We start from the raw sequence: 23,446 nt of genomic DNA on the forward strand, positions 1-23,446 counted from the left end.
TCTTGACTTATGCTATGTAGTGGAGCTGATTAGTCAGTTCATGCAGAAGCCTCGCAAACCACATTTAGATGTAGTTAGGAGGATCATGAGATATATAAAGGGTACTATAGATTATGGGATATTTTATGCATATGGAAAATCTCTTGACTTGATAGGGTTTACTGATGCTGATTGAGCTGATTGTGCCTATGATAGGAGCTCAACCAATGGTTATGCATTTGGATTGGACAACAGTATGATCAATTGGCAGAGTAAGAAATAGCCGATTGTTATATTGTCCAGTACAAAAGCTAAGTACAGAGGAGCTACCTTAGCGGCTTGTGAAGCAATTTGGTTGATGAAACTACTGAAAGACTTGGGAATACAACTAGAAAGTAGAGTGAGATTGCATTGTGATAACCTCAGTAGCGTTATGCTGGCTAGCAATCCTGTCTACCATGCTAGGTCCAAACATATTGAGGTTCACTACCATTTCATTAGAGAAATGATTCTTACAGGGGGAAAATTGACTTGATTCGTGTGAAGGCTGAAGACCAAGTAGCAAATATATTTACTAAGTCTCTTGGTAAATAAAATTTCATATACTTTAGACAACTACTTGGAGTTTATCAGATGGTTTGAGCTTGAGGGAGGGGGAGTGTTAGAATATCAAGCTCCCATTACTCTTCACTTAGTCTATCTTTATGTGTGTGACCACATTAGGTAGATACATCTGTACATGTGTGTGACATTCAATAAGTCGGTGTAGTTAGTGACTTAACCACATTTAGTCTTGGTTAGTCATACCTATGTGTGCAAGTTTCTTTCAGTTAGTATGATGAAAGAATAATGGAAGAAGAACAACAATGAGTTGAGGCTCATCTTCTGCTCCAGTCTTTCTCTCTCTCTCCCTCTCTTCCAACAAGGTGGAAGGGACTACTGTGGTTGGCCTTGGAGGAGTTTTAGTGGTGGTGCAAATGAAGGTGGTTGGTGGCACTTTGTAGGCATGATTGATTGGTGATAGGGTTGGTTGTTGTTGGGAGTTGCACTCATGGGTTAGCATAGGCATGGATATGTTGATTCGGCGGTGGGTGACTTGGTAGGCTTGCAAGATAAAGGATAAGAATTTAGAGTTGATTGTTGATGATGAGATGACGGTACATTCATTGGAGTCTTCAATACCTACACAATTGAAAACCTCTCATATGTGTCTCTCTCTAGGGTAGTGCTAGTCTTCTTATCGTGCACAAGACGGAATTTGATGAGTTTGGGAGACAAGTTGCAAACTATAGGCAAAAGTCAAGAGTAATGTCTTGCACTTGAGGACCCGAATTGTGTATAGAGAAGATTGCTAGTCCGGTGCTGCATAGCAACATGTGGTTGAAGAGAAGTACACGTGAAGGTGGATGAGACATCATTTGTGTTGTGACAATATAATGTAGCGTAATTGAAATCATTGACACCTTAAATTTTAGTATCTAGTAGCTACTTGTATTACTTGATGAGTATGGTGTAATTTCCATGGTCATTCGTGTGTTTCTTACCACGATCGATTACAATGGTAGTGAAGTGGAGTGCAAAAAAGGAAGCGTACAAATGGGTCAGGGTGACACGTCTAACCATAGGCCCAACAAGCTCCCTAGGTATGTCCTGCCCTTGATGTGCCCTGAACAACTATGGGGGATGTGGAAAGGGCTAGGGTACTAGGGACAGAGCCAGCCGACCAAGGTCACTGGATGCACCTAATTTAAGGACCCTTGTGTGGTGATTGTGGGTGTTTTTTTCCTTTTTCTTTCGTTGTTTCTTTCTTTCTTTTGTGTTATTGTTCCTTTTTTTTTGGGAGATACAACCATTGCAATACGTTGAGTCCATCTGCCTTTCATTTGGACTGGGAAATATAGAGAGTCAGAGGCTGTGAAAATGGATATTATAATGATGATTGTGTTACTAGCCTTGTTGCTGGGGGAACATTTGTGAAGATGGGGAGATACACTTGAGATTTTGCAAAACCTCTTTGTGACCTACGATGTCGGTACAATTGAGGTAACATTTTTCATGAGAAAAATATAGAGTTTGACCCAGAATGAGAGAGTAGCCAACGACTACGCTTTGGGCCATGCGATGTGGGAAATCTGCAAGGGTGATTTCTGATTTAGAAAATGAGGTTTCCGTCATGGCTCTTTGGTCCTGGTATTTCTGCTACATTTTCTATAATGGCTCTTTGTGGGGTTGGTGGTCTTGTGGCATCTTGGGCATTGAACACTTTTGTATAGATACTTGTGTCATCCTGTATCCACTTGACAACTTGTGAGAGTACATGCAAGTCATATGCTTCAATGACAATGAACATGCGCAACACAAAGAGACATCACTTATCTGAATCCCATGTTGTTCACTTATATACATATCACCTGTGCTTGATTATCTTTTTCTTTTGCTAAAGGCGTGAGATATATTAAGAGTAGACATGGAAGGTTGGTATAGTTGGGGAATGTGCCCCCATTTTAACCATTTAAAGACAAAAACTCATGGCTAGGTAGCACTTGGTAAGAATTTTATACAGCATAGGGGCTATTCTATTTGTATAAAGCGGAGTGAGTCCAGGTGGTGAGGCGATGGGGGTGTTGCTAGCGGGGGGACTCCTATCTTGCCGGGCAGGGGAGATATCGGTTGGGACCCAAATGATGTAGCCCCTGGCCATTACTGTATCAATAATTATTTTAAATAATTTAGAAAATTCATTCTTATTTTTGTCTGGGGTTCACAATCTCCCAGGTATTCCCTTGAGCCTTCCTCTTCCTGACTTGGGGAGTTTGTGGCCTGTGTTTCGGATGGTGTCACTTTGGGCTTCATCTTGGCTTATACCTCTTTAGGGTAGGCACGTAGCATTCTAGTGGAGGACCTTGTGCCGTATGCTCCCTCCAACAGTAGAGTAGAGAGCTTCCTTGTAGGTCAAGTGCATTGTGTGCTTCATGATGGCTACTATGGGGGAACCTGCAAAATGTGAACCAAGTGTTAGGCCCTAAGGCATGATAGATACATTCACATGAAAGGGATTAAACTTTGGATTATCAAGCGCATGTGACAAGGAGGGGTGAGGTGAGGCATGCAGTGTTTGCTGTAGAGGGACAGCCCCCATAATGATGTTCGTCTTGCCTCAATAGCGAGGCATATTTCAGCCAGTAGCAGATCTTTTCTCACACCAAGTTGCACTGGCTGGTTGTGATGAAATGGGGCAGGGTTCGTCCCCGGAAGGATAGATCAAAAACAAGAGAAAGCATGTAGAAGGGGGAAACGCCCTGGGTATGCCCTCAGAGGTAGTGGTCAGGGCTTCCCATGGTGGCCATGAGGACTCCATGCCCTCCACCTAGAGGCATAAATGGTCACACAACTTCTAGATGGGTGGTGAGGGGAGGACCTTAGGAGCTCATCCTGTCAAACCCAACTTTTCTCCTTGCACTTGACAATCATTGCTTGTGTGTGTTGGCATTATCTATACACAGTTACAAAATTCATTGTTTATTTATATATATATTTATGGACCCATGTCACTTCGTGAGGATAAGAACCAATTGTAGAACTCGAGATTGTACTGGAGTGTGCCACACACATCCAATACTTGTGGCAGCTTACTCAATAACAACATATATTTTGCAACATCGAGTAGCATGGTACCTTGTCCGAGTCTATTCGCAACATGTAGCTCCCCTCGGTGAGAATCTTACCAACTAGAGAGTTTTCTTGGCTAGTTCTGGCTAAGTCCATACCTCAAATGGCAGTCAATACTCGAAGGAAAGTTGGTGCCACATAGGTTGGATCTCTTCGAGACCGCCATTTGGCCAATCACTCCTTTGAGACTGGGCTCTTAGTTTGGCCATTGTAATGCGGTTTTCAAACCAACATTTTTAAAATTGACTTTGACCCTCTAATTGTTGCTTTAGTTGCTCTATCTCTAAGAGATTTGGTTGTCAAAGTGCTTCGTTGAATGCCATAGTTAAGCATAGTTCGTCAGCCTTCTCGTCAAAGATGAGTTGAATGTGCTCATGTAGGAGTGTGTTGTAGTGGTTGTTAAGATATTCTTGCTATTCCCAGGATAGGGAAAATGGAAAGTATTCCTCAAGCTACTCCTTAGGGAATGTGCCCATGCCTGCAAGGATGTAGGCACATGTGAATGATTTGAGTTTAGCATCCAACTCAGTCAAGCACTCTGTGACACTTCTATGTTCTATGAATGCCTACTCGGTTGCTATCTCATACAAGGTTCTAGGCATTTATCTAGGCTTTAGCATAGCTAGGGGGTCGAGCCTAGATGAGCAAGGTTGGTCAATGCTAGAATTTCCTATATCCTTGGGGTTTTCATGTTTCCCTTGAGGCTTTGTTGCTATTGCTTCATGATTCTCCTCGGATGTGACTGGTGCAGTTTTGTCATCCTACTGTGATAGTGTTGCATCCACTCTTGATTGGTCAAGGCGAGTTCTGTTGTTGTTGGATTGAGTGTTGCAAGCAACTATTGATGGTAATGCTTGCTTTGACTTCTCAGAACACATGGATGCGTCTTAGGTTTCACCACTCCTAGGAGAGATGGTGATGGGTTCATTGGTGGATGGACTTTATGTTTTATTCCTCAGCTCTTCAGTGCTCTTGTTTTCAATCTTCTTAGCATCTGCTGCCACTTGCAACTCCCGTTGTTGTTTTTGTTGTTTTCTCCTCTTTTTCTTAGGCAATTCAGGTGTATCCCTTGAAGACTTGGGATGGTGAACTAGGTTAGCTATTGATGTGCTTGGTTGGGCATCATCATTCTCTTTCTCTAGTGTGCCCTCATGGGATATAGCTGCGGCCTATTGAACAGCCTCATGAGGTTGTGAGGGTATGACTGCCACTCCTCTTGGGGAGTCTAGCTCCTTAGTCAATTCTCCTTTGTTTAGCTCCTCCTCCAATTCTTGATTGGAACTGGTTAGCCACTAGTTCAAGCCACTAGTTCAGTGGATTGGCTATTGTTGGTGGATTGCGGTGCCAAGTCCTTAGGTAGATTAGAAGTGGTCATGTCTTTTGTTGCCCTTTGAGCATTAACTTGTGTAGAACGAGCCACTAGTTCAGTGGATTGGCTATTGTTGGTGGATTGCGGTGCCAAGTCCTTAGGTAGATTAGAAGTGGTCATGTCTTTTGTTGCCCTTTGAGCATCAGTTGAGCTAGTCACAGTGGATTGCATAAGCATATCCTTAGGCCGAGAGCTAAAGGTGGTGTCATGCCCCACCTCTTAGACATTTGGAAGCTTAGATGGAGACACAAATCGGGATTAAGTAGCTGCACTTGGCGATTTCTGTTGTGCTTCTTGTGTCTATTTAGGAAAAGAGGGTGTAGGAGATTTGGGACTCCTAGGTGGACTTGGCATTGGCTAAAATATTTGATCATAGCTATTAGGCGTCTCTACCATTTTATTTATTGATCAATTAGCCTGATCATGAGAAACATTGCGCATGTGGTGCTCATTATCCTCTTGGGATGGGAAGTCAAGGCTCCTTGGGCACTAGTGGCTTTTGTGCACACTAGACGGTTACATCCGATATCCACTTATTAAGCATGCTAGGTTGAGGATCTACCCCCTTCGAATAGTCCCATTTAGTTTCTTGATTTCAATCATGAGGGGCTCGGTCACTCCAATGTTTTTTTGACTTGATACTTGTTTTTTCGTTTAGATTTCCTCCAGCGCTTCTTTGCTCTTGATACATCCTAGCTTTCAACTACTATCAGAGGTGGTTTAGCAGGGGGTTTTGGCACCCAAATCCATCGATTACCTGCCTAATACCCTTGAGCATGTAGCAACGCTTTGGATATCCATCATGGCGTTGTGTTGGCTCTCCATTGATACCTTCATCTATAAGTCTTGGGCTTCTCTTGTGGTCTTCTATGATATTTGTAGGTCTAAATCCTATCCTTGGCATTGTCTGCTGACCTTCTTGTTTCAAGCATGGTCTCACTCATTGGTTCTCTCTATTCAACATGTGCTTGTATCAACTCTTCCAACAAGTCCTCGCTCTCGTTAGTAGGCTTGCCTAGTATGTCAGCACATTCCTTCTCTTTCCCTCAAGGTTCGATGAGGTGACCCTTCCTAAAGGTTGTGACTATCCTCACACCTGGTAGTGTCAAGTGTATCCTCTGTACTACATAATCGGACTCACACTTCGTCACCCTTTTGAAGGGTCTTCCTAGGAGGGTTTCCTTTCCACATTCAGTAATATTTGGAGGAACATGGAATATGTTGGAAGAGAGGTAGAGAGATAGAGTGAAGCTGAAGATGAGCCTCAGCTCATTGTTGTTCTTCTTCCATTATTCTTCCATCATACTAATTGAAAGAGACTTATACACATAGGTACGACTAACCAAGACTAACTATGGTTAAGTCACTCACAACACCGACTTATTGAATGACACACACGTGTACAACTATATCTAGCTAATGTGGTCACACACATAAAGATAGACTAACTAAAGAGTAGCGGGAGCTTGATATTCTAACACTCCCCCTCAAGCTCAAACCATCTGATAAACTCCAAGTAGCTTTCTAAAATATATGAACTTTTATTTACCAGGAGACTTGGTAAATATATCTACTACCTGGTCTTCAGTCTCTTCACATGATTCAAGTCAATCTACCCTGTAATAACCATTTCTCTGATGAAATGATAGTGAACCTCAATATGTTTGGACCTAGCATGGTAGACAGGATTGCTAGCCAACATAACACTGCTAAGGTTATCAAAATGTAATCTTATTCTACTTTCCAGCTGTATTCCCAAGTCTTTCAGTAGTTTCATTAACCAAACTGCTTCACAAGCTGCTAAGGCAGCTTCTCTGTACTCAGCTTTTGTACTAGACAATGCAATAGTAGGTTGTTTCATACTCTGCCAACTAATCATATTGCTACCCAATCCAAATGCATAACCACTGGTTGACCAGCTCCTATCATAGGCACAACCAGCCCAATCAACATCAATAAACCTTGTCAAGTCAAGAGATTTTCCATATGCATAAAATAGATCATAATCTGTAGTACCCTTTACATATCTCATGATCCTCTTGACTGCATCTAAATGTGGTTTGTGAGGCTTTTGCATGAATTGACTAATTAACCCCACTACATAACATAAGTCAGGACGGGTAATAGTCAAGTATATCAAGCTACCCACCATCTGTCAATACATGGTCACATTCTCTATGTCATTCCCAACATCAATCTGCAGCTTGACATTCTGATCAAGAGGTGTTTGCATAGTCTTGCATTCAACCATACCATACTTCGGTAGCATGTCATGAGCATACGGCTTCTGTAGCAGCCATATACCCTGAGGCATAGAGACTACCTCAATCCCAAGAAAATACTTTAGTTCACCCAGGTTTTTGACTCTGAATTCAACCTATAAACATGATTTAATTTCAACGATGCCCTCTTCATCATTTCCAATGATGATAAGATTATCTACATAAACCACTAAAAACACATATCCATGATCTGTCTTCTTCGTGAACAGACTATGATCTGCATCACCCAATCTAAATCCATGTTGCTATAAATAACTCTTGATCCGAGCATTCCATGCTCTAGGTTCCTTTTTCAGTCCATATAAAGCCTTTTTCAGCTTACATACATGTGTAGGAAAGTCCAGGTGAACATAGCCTTCAGGCTACTCCATATATACTTCCTCAACCAAATCACCATTCAAGAAAGCATTCTTGATGTCCATTTTCCATAATTTCTAGCCTTTGCATGCTGGCAAAGCAATGACAATTTTGACTGTCGCCATTTTAGCCATCGGACTGAAAGTCTCCTCATAGTCAAGGCCATATTGTTGTCCTTTTTGCAACCAGCCTGGCCTTATAGCGTTCTAATGAACCATCTAACTTGCACTTAACCTTGTATACCCATTTTCAGCCAATGGGGACTTTGCCTTTAGGCAACTCAACCAATTCCCATGTCTCATTTTCAGCTAGAACTGCATACTCCTCATCCATGGAAGCACACTAGTTATCATCTGTAACTGCATCATCAAACTTTGTAGGTTCTTTGTAGCCTGTCACACTAGCCATATATGCATAATGGCAGTGTGAGTAACTAGTGTATGCAAACCTATCAATTGGTTTTGTGACTCTCTTAGATCTTCGTAAATGTGGCTCACTCTGAGCTTGCCTCTCATGAGGCAGTACATAACGACTCTGCCTTGCTCTAGGCGTCATAATAGACGGAATGCCCAACTCACTATCCAAACTGTCATTGTTAGATGACTCATAACCTACTGTAAGTGGACCTGTCACATCCTTAAGCATATTTTCTTTTTCCCTTATCAAATCTCCCCCTCACTGACATATCTGTGTTAGTGGATGTAGGAGTATGACTCCACAAGCAACCTGATCAAGGACTTATTGTAGGTGACCCATCATTTGTAGGATCACTCATATATGTACTCATTATATGTGTATTTTCAACATTACTAGTGCTGGCTGATCCATCAGTAGCCACTACAACAGGACTACCATACCACGATGCCAGCTCATAAAAAACAACATCTTTGTTAATCAATGTCTCATGTGTAGATGGTACATAACACTTGTAAGCTTTCTGATCTTGTGCATAACCAAGGACCACACTCTTGACAGCTTTAGGATCCAATTTCTTCCTCTTTTCATCAGGAACATGTACATATACAATGCTGCCAAATACCTTCAAGTGTGAAATGCCAAACAATCTCTCATATGGAGTTACATCATGAATCCCTACTGTAGGGGTTCTATTCAACACATAGACATCAATCACTATTGATTCAGTCCAATAACCATTTGGCAAACTCTTCTCATTCAGCATATCTCTTGCCAATTCCATCAGTGCCCTATTTTTCCTTTCTACTACACCATTTTGATGTGGTGTATAGTTGCAAGTCAACTATCTTCTGATCCCATGTTTAGCAAGGTACCTATCAAAGTAATTAGAGACATATTCTCCATCTCCAATTGATCTAAGACATGAAATTTTACAGCTCAACTCATTTTCATCATGCTTCTTGAAGTCCTTGAATGCATCAAACACATCATCCTTATGTTTTAGTATGTAAAGTCAAGTATACCTGTTGAAAACATCAATGAAGAATACATAGTAATGAGCACCACCAAACGAAGCATTATGAGACAAACCCCATACATCTTAATGTACCAACTGCAAGGTGTTGATAAATATGACATATCCTAAGTCATATCCTACGGATGTATGTATCTAAAATAGAAGCATATGTAAAGTGTCCTTAAGTTTGGGGTATCTATCTTTTGAGGATACCACTTGTTGTAGTTGACTTTTGGAGATATAGAGAAGAATAATGGAGGAGAAGAAAACATGGAGCTCTTGACCTCTCATTTGATTTCTTTCACGGACTCCCTCCACTTTAGTTTTTATTATGGTATCAGAGCTTTTATTACTAGAGCATAATCAGGTATGGAAGCAGATGCTGGTGGATTTGGTGACAAACTGAAGCTTTCTGTTCAACTCTTTGGCTTTGCAAGTGGGGGAGACTTTCCTAAATATGGATCTGGCAAACTGAATCTTTTGTGAAGAAGAGGAAATGGTCTCCATGGTTTCTCTTCCCTCTTTGGGAGTTTGGTACTTTCTTCTTCTCCTTCTTGTGGTTTTTGAAGCTTCTTGTCAGAAGTCTGTGGAGTAAAACAATCGTTCATCAAATCTTGCAAATCTTTCACATATCGACTAGAGGATGGATCTGGAGTACTTGTAGATGCCTTTGATCCTTGAAAGTTGTGAGAAGCAGCCTCAAATTCAATGTTTTCCTTTGCTCGTTCCTGTTCTGTTAGAAGGCTATATGGTGTCAACTGGACTGTTCGTAGACCACCTTGAAACTTATCTTTCAAGAACTGCTCAAATCTTGCTTGCTTAGCAGGATTGTCTTTAAAGGGTTGAGATTTGAAAAGAGAGTCTTCAATCTAGGAAGCAGACTTAGTAAAAGTACTCAACAGAGTTGACTGCAAACGTTCACAATCTTTTGAGCTAATCAAGGGTGTAATTGTTGTCCATTCCAAAGGTCTCTCTCCAAGGATTTCTCCTCGCTGTGTAGAATCTAGGCCTGCAACCTTGCTTGAAACTTGTGGTGGAATCACTTCAGCAGGCTCAGATTGCAACAAATTTCTCTCTGAATCTAAGGAATCTAAGAACTTATGCATCGGTACAAAATCTGGAGGTATGGCAGGAGGAGGAAACCTCTCCATCTTGAAATTAGAATTTGATGCAGGTTTATAGTCAGACTTATAATCATGGAAAAGCAACATGGACAAAATCAAAAGGAAGCAGGCAGGACTTTCCTACAATAGTCTCCTCATCCCCCGCAATGAATGCAATCATCTTGGAGTAGAAAGCCTTACAGTAGACAGCAAAGATATATTGTTCAGAAGTATTTATGGCTCTCCTACAATGAGCTAGAATAGCTGCAAGGAGAGAGAATGTTGCCCTTCTTGAGTCTCTAGAACTGTTATCATTGGTAATGCCATGATGCATTTTGGGTCATATGGACAACGCTTGGGATCCGAATTGGATGTTTCTTGTTGGGAACTGAATGTATGACATGTTGGCATCATGGATGGATGTATATGACAAATTTTGGACACATATTGGACCATTGATGTTTCGGATTTGGGGCATACTAGTTGAATACCATTTCTGGACAATTTGTATTGTTTTTTTTTCCTAAATTTGTAGCAGTCATAATGTCTGACACGGCACAGATCACTTAGATTGTGGGAGACAAATTGACCAAAGACAACTATAGTGTTTGGTCTTACAGGATGGAGAACTTTTTGATGTGGGTAGAGGTCTATGGGACCTCATAACAGGTGATGATGAATGTCCAAAAGTTCCTGAACATCCAACTGAAGAGCAAAAGAAATCATACAAGGATTGGAAATGGAAGAACATGAAAGTTTTGCATTGGATCTCCATATGTATTTCAGAAACATTTATTCCTCATATAAAAAAGGCAAGTACTTGTTAAGGAGGCATGGCAAACCATAGAAAATATGTATGGAACATGTATAGAGGCTCATAAGATACAACTCAAGCAGAGATTACATGGTGCATGGAGAGGCAATCGCACTATCAGTGACTATGTGGTAGAAATCAAGCAAATTGCAAAAGACCTTGCATCCATTAATGCACCTGTTGATGATGATGATTTAGTGTCAGTGACACTAAATGGACTTGGGCGAGCTTTCAAATATTTGGATACCTTTATTTCAGTTAGAGGAGGCTCTATGCTTGACTTTGAGGAGCTTATTGGATTGCTACTTACAGAAGAAATCAAGTTGGGATTGAATGCATCTAGCAGTGGCAAAAATGCAAGTGGAGATAGTTTTTTCTATCGCCAGAGAGGTCGTGGCAAATCATCTAGAGGTAGAGGCTCTTCACTTGGTCGTAGTAATTATGGTTTTGCTCATGGAAGAGGTAACTTTGGTCACGGCGACTTCATGCATAGAGGCAGGGGAGATCTTTTCCTAGAGGTAGAGGACGGTCTAGTCCTTCTTCACAAAGAGATGGCACTTGTCATTATTGTGGGCAGTTTGGTCACTTTGAGAGGAATTGTTATCAAAAATAGAATGCCATGTCTAGGGGTCATGGAAGGACCCAATATGGCCACTATGCAGGCACTTATGGTAGTACAGGTTATGGACCTAGAGGTGGATCGCCTAGAGGTCACCTATTTGCTATGGAGCATGTGCTTGGGAGCATGACTCACCCTCTTCGTGAGAATGACTAGTTTTTGGATTTAGGAGCTACAAACCACATGACTCATCATGCTGAGTGGTTTGATAGCAAGGAGAAAATGCAAAATGATGAATATGTTGCCACTGGTGATGATACTTTACACAAAATTACTCATATTGGTAGTGTGCCACTTGTTACTAAAGATGGGATTGAGAACAAGCTTGGTGATGTACATTATGTGCCCACAATAACTAAGAACTTAGCATCGGTTGATTAAGGATTGAAGGTGAGATTCAATAAGTTTGGATGTTTCATTGAAAAGTTCCATAATGGAAGAACTGGCAGGGTGATTGCTCATGTTAGAAAGGAAGGGAGATTGTTTGCTTTGGATGCAGGTACTCCAGTGATTCAAAACTCTATGTATGTTGAGAGAGGACATGGGCAAGATAAGGATGTGGAATTATGGCATACAAGGATTGGTCATGTTAATTTGCAAAGATTGAAGCAAATGCAATCGAAACAGATAGTCCATGGTCTACCACATTTTGGATATGTGAATTTTGATCATGTATGTGAGGCTTGTCAATTTGACAAGCAGTCCAGATTGCCATTTCCAAAGAGGGGGAGAATAAGCAGCTATCCTTTGGAAATAATACACTTAGATATTTGGGGCCCATGTCAAAATGTTTCCATGAGGGGAAGATGTAGATTTTATATCCCTTTCATTGATGATTCTAGTAGAATGACTTGGGTGTACTTTACGTAGCATAAAAGTGAAGCATTTGAAAAGTTCTTGGAATTTAAATCTATGGCTGAAAAGCAATTTGGATGCTACATAAAATGTTTGAGGTTAGATAATGGTAGAGAGTACATGTCATATGAGTTTTGTGACTTCTTGAGAGATCATGGTATCAAAAGGCAATTGACATGCAGGTACACACTTCAGAAAAATGGTGTGGCTGAAAGGAAGAATCAGATTATTGCAGAGGTTGCAAGGGCAATGATGAACCAAATGAACATGCCATTGTCATATTGGGCAGAAGCAGTGCATACTGCAGTTCACATTATGAATAAAACACCTATAGCCTTGACTCATAATATGTCCCCATATGAGAGAATGTATGGCATGACACCCACTATTGCATATCTTAGAGTCTGTGGATGTGTTTGTTATGTTCGTGTTCCGGACGATTTGAGAAAGAAGATGGAACCTAAGGCTAAAAAATGCATTTTCCTTGGATATCCTGATGAGAAGAAGGGATACAAATGCTATGATCCAGTGAGTAAGGAAGTATACATAAGCAAGGATGTCGAATTCAGTGAATATGAATCATGGTACAAGCCCAAAATTGTAGTGGATGTTGATTCCTATGAAAGCAATGATGATGATGGCTATGGAAGGAAAATTTCAGCAAACAATAAGGTTGAAAATTAGCATGTGGAAGATGCTTCAGGACCTCAAGAGAATGTGGAAAGCAATGGCAGCTACAGTCCATGGAGTGGTAGATTGAGAAATGTACAAAGGAGTGCAGAAGTTGCAAAAGGAAAGAGACCTATGGCTGAAAGTTCAGAACATGAATCTATAGATGATGAATATGGCATTCCACATGTTAAAACACCTGGCACTAGAAGTGCAGGAAAGTATGTTCCACCACATGCTAGATCAGATGAGACATATGGTAGTGCACCTCAATTGAGAAGGTCTGAAAGGGTAAGGTATCCAGTTGATAGATTGACTTATAATGGGTTCATGAAGATGCATTATGCATACATGGTTTCTTATGTAAACATGTGGAGCCTACTTGCTTTGAAGAAGCAGTAGAGAGCAAAGAGTGGAGACAAGAAATGGATGAAGAGATGGATGCACTAAGGAAAAACAAGACTTGGGATTTGGTCCAACTACCTCATGGCAAGAACTCCATTGGATGTAAATGGGTTTATAAGGTCAAATGTAAGTCGGATGGTTCTCTTGAGAGGTATTGTTAACCCCAAGCCAAGATGGTGAAAAATGGAGAAAAAGCAAAGGAGCATAAGAAAAAGAGCGAAGACACGCAAGCGGCCCTTAAAGATGGACCGGGGCAAAAAGAGCAACCATAAAAGAAAAGGCGCCTCAAAAACTCAAAAAATCTTTGTAAAAGAGCGCCAGCCTCCCTCCTATGCCCATCGTAAAATATTAAACGGGTGTAGGCTAGTGGCACGGGACTAAAAGAGGAAAATGGAAAAAGGACCTAGCCACAATGGCCGGTCATGTAAAAAAGGGGTGGGTGCCCATGGGATTTTAGGGTTTGTATATATAAAGTTCAAAAAGTGAATAAGAGATCATTCTTTGGTGTGTGGCAAAAGGAGTCTTCTTCCTCTTCTCTCCTTCTCACCTTCTTGCTTGAGTGTGCTCTTGAGAGAGGGAGTGTGAGAGTGTGAGGGAGTGAGTGTGTGTGAGAGTGAGGGATCAAGAGGGTGAAGCTCTTCACCATCTCCTCTTCTTCTTCTTCTTCTCCTCCCTTCTCTCTTCTTGCACACGCGGCTATGGAAGATGGAGCTTGGAGGTGGAGGAGGCTTGAGGATACTTGAGCTAGCATCTAGGATCGTGGAGCTACCGGTGTATAGAAGTGAGGAGGCAACTCATATCGGCACTAAGGTAAGCTCACTACACTCATAGGATCGACGGTGTGTCGGCTAGGTGAGAGATAGCCATTAGATCTTGCTTGGAACGCTTGAAACAATAAGCGGTCCGTGGGTCTTGGCGGTTGAGTGAAGGCTCCCACATTTTGGTTCCGTTTGCCGGGACCAACGGATTCAAGCTTGAGCACTTGCGCACCTCATATCGAGCATCGAAGTAAGGGATTCATCCCCAACCGGAGCTTGAGATAGGTAGGAAGTTTGGGTGTTTTGATCTCCAAAACAAGTAAGTATTTTGGGTTATTTTGTTGTTGGATGATTAGGAAACATGGAGAAATCAGTTCAGTATTTTGCCTTCGATTCGTGTTTCATTTAGAGTAGGATAGGATTAGGAAATTGCACCGGAGAAGGGTAGGGTTCACTGCTACAAAACAGGGCAAACATGGCAAAAAATCATGCAAAAAGGGCAAAAATCTCGCTTGCGATGCTTAAGAATGGTAAGTGAGTGATTGGGGGCGTCAATACCATACCCATGAAGGGGTATAAGAGCCAAAAGGCCAAGGAAACATTCATTTGCAACAGTTCAGTGTGAAAGAGAGAGAGAGAGAGAGAGAGAGAGAGAGAGAGAGAGAGAGAGAGAGAGAGAGAGAGAGAGAGAGAGAGAGAGAGAGAGAGAGAGAGAGAGAGAGAGAGAGAGAGAGAGAGAGCTACCGGCCAATTCGATTCAATTGCACCAACGACAAGCCTATCACTCCATCCAGGTATATGAATCCCTTCTCTTGCACCCCTAGGTCAGATCTGGAAGGTTATGCCTGGTATGATTGAGTGAAGCACGAGAGACAATTGAAATCGATTTTCCGCTGTTTATGTGCGCCGCGCTTGGCCCCCGTCCGAGTGACCACTCCAGGGCTGAGTCCCAGAATCGGCCCTCGGCCACGTGTCGAACTCGACCCATCTGACCAAAACCCTAATCGGCCCATCCGAGTCTATAATTTGGACCGTGAACAAAATCGGCCCTCGGCCCACTTGCTCGGCCCATTCGAATAACATTGTCCGAGTCAACTTCTCGGCCCGTTCGAGTGAACCGTCCAAGTGACTCCATCCGAGTCCACCCAGTCCCAGTCCCTAGGTTTGGCCCTCGGCCTGTCCGAGTAATCCATTCGGACCCTGCAATTTGGACCAATTAGGCCGAGTGTAGATTTTTTCCGGATCTTCAAAAAATTGGCCTAACTCGGCTAGGACTCGGTAGCTCAGGCTGTCAGAAGCCCGTAGGGCGCTCATAACTTGGTTACCAGCTAGGAGTGGGCAGTTGTGAGACCTAGAGGCCTAGACGCGACCCGTTGAGCTGTAAGACTTGATCTGACCAGAACCAAACAAGGCAACATTTTAGGGAAACCCTAAACCCTAACAAGACAGCTAGGAAGTGACCAACAAGCCTATTCGGCCCAAAACAACGTGAGAGTGTGTAAGATGACTAGGAAGTAGTTGCTGCACTCACCTTGAATTTTTGCACTTGAAGTACACATAAGGAAACTAAAAGCCTAACTGAGCATGAGTGCATGAGGAAAGACACATTGAGTGGCCATAAATTGAGGATTGTATTAAAAAACTAAAGGAACTCACCCAGATACACCACTCAAGGAACCCATCAATAGGAGAAAACCCAATACAGAGACAAATCGTCAACGATAAGAGGTAGGACCAAGCAAGGGACACCGACGAAGTGGATCTGCCGAGCCTACTAAACCTAATTGATAGCTTGGTGGAGCACGACAACTCGACAATGGTAGAGGAAAGCTTCGACCAAAGATACAATGAGGAATTCGACTTGGGAGCCTTTCCAGATGTAGTTCAGCACCTGGTTAGTAGTTACGACACTCATGCGCGGTATGAGCACCGCGTTAGAATGGCGGAGGCTATCATTGCAGATCTAAAAGAGGAGAGAAAGCTAGCCCGCAAGGCATTACAAAGCATGGCTAAGTACAACAGGGATCAATAGGCTAGGAACCACAGGCAAAGCATGGAGTTGCGAGAGGTACAACGGGTACTAAACTTGGCTGGCAGGAATCGAACGGACCACGAGAGGGCACTAGAGGGAGACTTAACGCTGAGTGAGCTTCTGATGAAGCGACTGATCGATAACACGACTGCAGAGCAAAGTGCCATGGCTCTAGCGACATCGCTGCTCGTAGGGTTAGGAGCAAACCAAGGCTCAAAGAGCCAGGCTAAAATCCCTATTGTTGCCAAGCAACTCGATAAGTACCAGCCCCATGACGATCCCTACAACTTTGTTGAATAGTTCGAGCAAGTTTGTGAAGCCAATGGCCTCAACGACCTAACTCAACGCTCGCAAGCATTCGGGCTTTGCTTGGGCGACAAGGGTAGGATGTGGTATACGAGCTTAGATAACGCGGAGCGAGCCAACTTCGATGGCATCAAGGATCTCTTCATCAAGAGATTTGCCGAACCCGAGTACTCCGATAACCTACTTGTATGCTTGATGAACGTCAAGCAGAAGGAGAAGGAGGACATTCGTGACTACGTGACCCACATACGGAGTCTCTTTAAGAGAATCCCTACTAGAGAGCGACCGACTAAAAGAGTAGTATCGAATGTATTCATCAGTGGGATTCAAAACGAGGAGCTATACAAGGCTTTGGCAGGCAACTCGAGCTTGCAGTGGGATTTGCTAGCCAGGGTCTTTGAGGAGGCCATCCGAGTGGACAATCAACTGAAGGAGCGGAGCTCCACGAGCATGAACATAGAAGAGACCACTTCGCGAAGCTAGGAGAGACTGTCAGCCTCGAGTGAGCGATCACCACCACCAGCCCAGGATAAGGGAAAAGCCACCGAAATGAATCAAGACTTGGTTGATGTTAGAATGAAACTAGCCAAGTTGCAAGAAATGTTGAGATGACCAACGCGTCCACACATCCAATGCGTGTACTGTGGCGGAAACCACTTACTAGCCGAGTGTCAAGACCCTAGGTCACGACCTTGCACTAACTGCGGTAGGTTCGGACATGATGTCGTGCATTGTAGGCTACCAAGGAGACTTCCGTACTCACAACCATATGGCCAACCTTACCTCGTGAGCAGGCCGCAACCATTCTTCGGAAGGGGAGCCCCATTGGCCCCTCCCGCGCCCAACGACGTTAAGCCAGCCATTCCCAGGATGGAAATAAATCCTACAAGCATTCCGAGGCCGCCTGGTCTGTACATAACCCACCCACCGAGTGACGCTCCTGTCCACTATGTGGAAGAACCAAATGAGGAGGAAGCTTACATATGCCCCTATGTTTTGCAAGATGACGAGGGCAATGCTGTCCTCATGGACTATCGACCAGTCCCTGTGATGGCGCTGGGAAGAGGACGAGGTAAGGGCCTAGGAGGGCAGACACAAGACCCAATTACCTGTTGGACCTGTGGCCACCAGGTCATGTCTCGTCGCGTTTCCTTGAGAGAGAGCAACAAAACAGAGATAAGGCCGACCCAAGGTGCACTGAGTGCAAAATCACTCATCTTTTCGTCGATTGCCCAAGGAGGAATCCATCACCTAGTTCAGCCAATGAGCCATTTGTCCCATTGGGGCTGTTTGGTGTCAAGAACCACGATGGGGAGGCCATGCCTATCCCGTTGCAAGTCATGACCCGTGCCCAAAAGAAGCAAGCTGGCATCTCTCTGCCAGGACCTAGCAATCTGGATGCAGCCTCGATAGGAAAGAAGAGCCATAGATGGCGGAAGAGGAAGTCTGAAACTAAATTGCACTAAAGACTGAGAGTGTTACAACTCTGCCCACCACTGGAAAGGTCTCCGATGCAAAAGCAGAGACGTCAGCCCCTAGGATGGCCGAAAAGGGGAGCGCTAAGGTAGGAAAGTACCCAAAACCGAAGCAACAATTAGAGGCCATAGAGAAGGTGAGGGAATGGGTGAAGGAAGCCCAAGAACACCTAAAGGACGCTGAGTCCATCATGGAGGATGGGATCCATGACCTCTCTAGTATAAGTACACCGACCTCACTCCCACAGCTCAAGTCAATGGAAGCAACTGCACCATAAGAGGTGCCGTTAAGGCCAAGCCTCGACGTTGCTACAAGGCCGTGGTCCAGTCACGGCTACTAGTCAAGACAATCCAGGTTAAGGGAGAGACAAACACCCAATGATCTCCTAACCACACTAGTGACTACCCCGGTAACACTCAGTCTGGGAGATTTGCTTAGGCAGTACCCCACCCTATGGCAGGACCTTAAGCAGTGGGTTGAAGGGACACAAGAGCAGGTCACACCAGACCCTCAGGACCATGAGGTAGAAATGCAAATACCAAGTTTGACACTGCACACTTGGCCTAAGTCCTTACATATCAATGCCTTTTGGGAAGGCTCCGAGATGCATGCAGTCTTGCCAGTTTTAGCCCTAGGCAACACAACGAGGAAGGGAATTGTAGACACGAGGGCCGGGGTTAGTGTGCTTAGCTACGCAGTGCTTCAGACTTGGGGAAACCCACCTGTTGAGACTGCTAGGTTTAATGTCACACTAGGAAATGGCATGAGAGTTAAACCATTCGGGGTGCTTAGGAATTGGCCAGTGAAGATCACAGGTGTCCAGTTCTCCGTTGACTTTATAGTCATGAAGGCAGTGGACTAGGACATCCTATTAGGCCGCCCCTGGATGCACAACGCTAGGGTCATCGAAGATTGGGGGAAGGGCTTAATCTTCTTTGGCAATAGGACAGACACCGTGAGAGTAGAGATGGACACCTGGAAGACCTCATCTGTTGACTTAGATGCCATCTCTACTATGCTAAGGGCAATACTCAGGCCAAGAAGCCCTACGGGCCCTTGACTAGGTATATCCCATGCCCAGAGGACAAGCGGGATTGGATGCATGTCCTTGCTACAATCGACCTGCCATTCTCTGATCATGAAGCATATGAGCAGGCCATCAAAACAATTGGTAAGGCTAACGACATGCCTTTCGTGCCAGTCTGCATGATGTCAGGAATCCTTCAAGGGGAGCCGAAGCCCATCAACTCCCACGTTCCAACCAACAAAAGGGAACTCCAGGAGATACTGGGGTATCTATTGGACAAGCTAGCTGACAATCCAGCCGCAAATCTCAAACCACTCCAGGATCTCCTAGATGAACCCAAGTGGCAATGGACCAAAGTGCATGACTTAAACCTCATGTATAACTGGGCCATGGTACCTAACCAACGACCAAGGGAAGACCGAGTCCTAGGAGATGATGAGTAGTCTGATGAAGGAAATTTGAGTGATGAATACGAAGACTGCCAGTCCTTCAGCAATGAAAGTGAGGGAGAGGTAGATACCGTGGAATATGACACGGAAGGACAAGAAATAGAGCAAATACGGGTAGACTCCAAGCCACATAGAAGGAGTATGTTCCGTAGGGAACAAGGAGTCATGAGCGGGGAATGTGATTGCTCCTGGTTGGAACACGTAGGAGCCATAGACCTCGAACATGTGGGACTAGCCTAGCCAGGAATGACGTCGGTATTGAGAACTGAATCACCATCTGAACTGCGCCCACCAAGAGAAACCATCTCTTCTAGTGAAGAGGGGGGATTCGACTCTGAATCAGAGGTTAGCTCGGAGAGTGATCTAGAGATCCCTAGGCTGCCTACAACCAAACGCACTGAGGGGGACCTACCGATCCACTTGAGGCGCAGGCGATTGAGAAAGGAGAAGGCAAAACAACCCAAGGAGGATCGAATTGAAGAACAGTGGAAGCCGCAGGACCTCCCTAAACAATTCACAAAATTCAAAAAGGGGGATAGGGTAGTGGTGCTGTTAGGTGCCAAACGTCAAGCACAAACAAGTGAACCAATCGAGGGACTAGCTAGGGTCAAGGAGGTGGACCTAGCCCAAGAGGGGAAACCACCCAGACCAGTCTTCATTGCTGATGATTTGACTAGTGAAGAAGAAACGAGTCTTGTCGCTCTCTTGCGAGAGTACATAGACGTCTTCGCTTGGTCCTTAGGAGAGCTTAAGGGGGTGGACCCAAGTGTCGTGACCCACAACATACCCATGACGCCGGATGCAACACCGGTCAAGCAGCGACCATACCCTATGAATCCTAAACATGCTCATGTCGTCAAGGAGGAGATTGATAAGCTAATGAGAGCAGGATTCATTTTTGAAATTGAGCACACGGACTAGGTATCACCCATAGTCATCGTGATGAAGAAAAATGGAAAAATTCGAGTGTGCGTCAATTACAAGAAGGTGAACACTGCCACGAAGAGGGACAATTATCCATTGCCATACACTGAGCACATGCTAGAGAGAGTGGCAGGCAAGGAAGCCTATAGTTTCCTGGATGGCTTCTCAGGATATAACCAGGTGCAAGTGCATCCTGCTGACAGGCATAAGACTGCCTTCGCCACTGAGTGGGGTGTCTTTGCATACATAGTCATGCCCTTCGGGCTGACTAATGCCCCTGCCACTTTCCAACACCTCATGTGCACCATCTTTAAGGACATGCTACGCAAGGAGTTAGAAGTCTTTTTTGATGATCTCTGTGTCCACTCTGTCAAGATTGTGGGAGAGAAGGAAGAAGTCTCACTTGTAGCTTTCTTGCTTGCACAATGGGGGAATACACACAAGGGTGGAGGCTGAAAACAGTTTTCCTCTTCTTAGTTGTGTAAGCCAAAAGAACTCAAGTACAAAGAAATAGAAGAACCCTATATATGGGTCTCAAACCAAACTCAACTAACTAAGGTGGCATACTAACTGAGCCACAAACTAGAGTAGATAAGGATAGCTATCATGTAGCTATTATTCATGGGCGGTGTACCAACTGTGTCTGCAACTGACAAGTCGGTGACATAAATACACAACGGTCACCCTGGCGTATCACGAGTAGAGCTCGATATCTCAACACTCCCCCTCGAGCTCAATCCCAATTTCTACACACCAAGCAGGTCTCTGAACTTGCGTAGCTTCTCTATGCCCAATGCCTTCGTGAATATGTCAGCTACCTGATCCTCTGTGCTGACATAAACTAGATCAATAAGACCTAGTAAAACCCTCTCCTGCACATAGTGATAATGCACCTCAATGTGCTTTGTTCTAGCATGATAGACTGGGTTATTTGCCAAGTGTATACTTCTCATGTTGTCACAATAAATGACAACTGGCCCATTTGTAGGCTGATGCATATCATAAAGTAGCTTATGCAACCAAGATACCTCACATGCAGCCATTGCTGCACCCCTGTACTCAGCCTCTGTGCTGGACAAGGCAACTGTAGGCTGTTTCTTGTTGCTCCAAGTGACTGCAGCACTCCCAAAAGAGAACACATATCCACTGGTAGATCGTCTATCAGAAATGCTACCAGCCCAATCAGCATCAGTGTATCCATGCAACTGTATCTGAACCCCAGTCTCATAAAATAGTCCATACTGCAATGTGGACTTCACATACCTAAGTATGCGTCTAGCTGCATCCAAATGCGGTTTCCTTGGAGCCTGCATAAACCGACTTACCAATCCAACAACATAGCTCAAATCTGGACTGGTAATAGTCATATAAATCAAGCTTCCTACTATGCGTCTGTACATAGTAGGGTCTTCCAGAAGCTCACCTGCATCTACGCTCAGCTTCACATTCTGCTCCAAAGGAACTGAAATAGGCTTACAGCCTGTCATCCCATATTTGGACAGCATGTCCAATCCATACTGCCTCTGCAAGAGCTGTATCCCACTTGGTGATCTAATCACCTCAATGCCCAAGAAATAATGCAGCTCTCCCAAATCCTTCATCTCAAACTTCTGCTTCAATAGCATTTTCACATGAAGGATATCTTCATCACTGTCACCTGTCATAATCAAATCATCAACATAAATGACAAGTAGCATAATACCTTTCTCTGTTTTTCTCACATAAAGTGAGAAATCTGCCTTGGAAATCTGAAAACCAATAGTGACAAGATACTGTCCTATCTTGTCAGACCATGCTCTAGGTGCTTGCTTCAAGCCATACAAGGCTTTCTTCAACCTGCAAACAAACTCAGGATGAACATCATGCACATAACCTGGTGGCTGCTCCATATAGACCTCTTCTTGCAAATCACCATGCAAGAAGGCATTCTTTACATCCATCTGATGTAAAGACCATCCCTTTGATGCAGCCATAGCAATGACTGCTCTTACGGTTGCCATCCTTGCAACTGGACTGAATGTTTCTTCATAGTCAATGCCATATGTTTGTGCATACCCCTTGACTACTAATCTTGCCTTGTATCTGTTCACAGAACCATCTGCATTGTGCTTCACCTTATAAACCCACTTACAGCCAATTGCATTCTTATCTTTAGGCAAAGGTACTAACTCTCATGTAGCATTTGCTTCCAAGGCATCCATTTCTTCATCCATGGCTTTCTCCCATTTTTCTTTTCCCATGGCTTCCTCAAAAGAAGTGGGTTCTGGTTCCTGTATCACTTTAACCATATATGCATAGTGAATGGCTGTAAATCCATCATATTTCAACCTATCCACAGGATACCTAGCTCTCGTAGACCTGCGCAAAGTAGGTGCACTCCCAGGTGCTCTCAAAACATCCCTGGTCTTCCTTACTCTAGGTGTAACAATAGAAGGAATACCCAACTCATTATCAATGCTCTGTTCTGAGCCACTGGATTCACCATCCACATAAGAGTGACCTGCATTCACATCAAACATGGGCTGATCAACCTTCTCTTTTCCTTTTCGTGATACCTGCATACCACTATCTGCATTGCTTTGAGAAGATTCTCCTGATCTCAATCTGCCTGTCCATGGCGAAGAATGTGAACCACTACTAGAGGATGCTCCAGGTCCACTAATATTTTGTGACTGTTGCTGTGAATTCTGTGCAGCATTACCATTTTGTGCATCTACATCATCAATCACATTTACTGGTTTATACCAGCTACTCATCTCATCAAAAACAACATCTTTGCTCACTGTAAACTTACGAGTAGAAGGGTTATAGCATCTATACCCTTTTTGCTGCAGAGAGTAACCAATAAAGATGCACCTCTCAGCTCTTGGATTCAACTTGGATCTCAACTCATTTGGCACATGTACATAGGCAATGCAACC

Source organism: Lygodium microphyllum, chromosome 6 (genome assembly GCF_053477565.2).
Source record: "Lygodium microphyllum isolate KBCC chromosome 6, Lygodium_microphyllum_v1.1.10, whole genome shotgun sequence".
NCBI lineage: Eukaryota > Viridiplantae > Streptophyta > Polypodiopsida > Schizaeales > Lygodiaceae > Lygodium > Lygodium microphyllum.